This window comes from Mastomys coucha, unplaced genomic scaffold, assembly GCF_008632895.1.
Source record: "Mastomys coucha isolate ucsf_1 unplaced genomic scaffold, UCSF_Mcou_1 pScaffold14, whole genome shotgun sequence".
Classification (NCBI taxonomy): Eukaryota; Metazoa; Chordata; class Mammalia; order Rodentia; family Muridae; genus Mastomys; species Mastomys coucha.
This window is the reverse complement of record NW_022196896.1, coordinates 105,374,200-105,374,586: the sequence shown is the minus strand read 5'-3', so window position 1 is coordinate 105,374,586 and position 387 is coordinate 105,374,200.

The window sequence follows — 387 nt, the reverse complement described above, 5'->3', positions numbered from 1 at the left end:
AAAAAAAAAAAAAAAGCAAGGTCCTCTTGCCTAGAAACTCTCTACAAACAAGGAACATTTATGTTATGATTAGCATGGTAGGTGTCCCTCAAAGATGAATAGATGAATGTGTTAAAGGCATAGTACACAGTGTGGGTCTATGGTCTTCCAGGAGATGATGCCCTTGGAAGGGATTGTGAGACATGGTCTCTTTGGTCAATGGTCAATTTTGCTCATACTTTGTGCCCAATATGTCCATTGTGATATACTCCCTCCTCAGAGGCACAAAGCAGTGGTTTGGCTGGGTCATAAATGAAACCTGCAAGGCAGAAAGAGACCATAAATCTCATTCCTATGTATATTATTTGCCTCCATTGTGTGTGTGTGTGTGTTTGGTTTGGTTTTGAA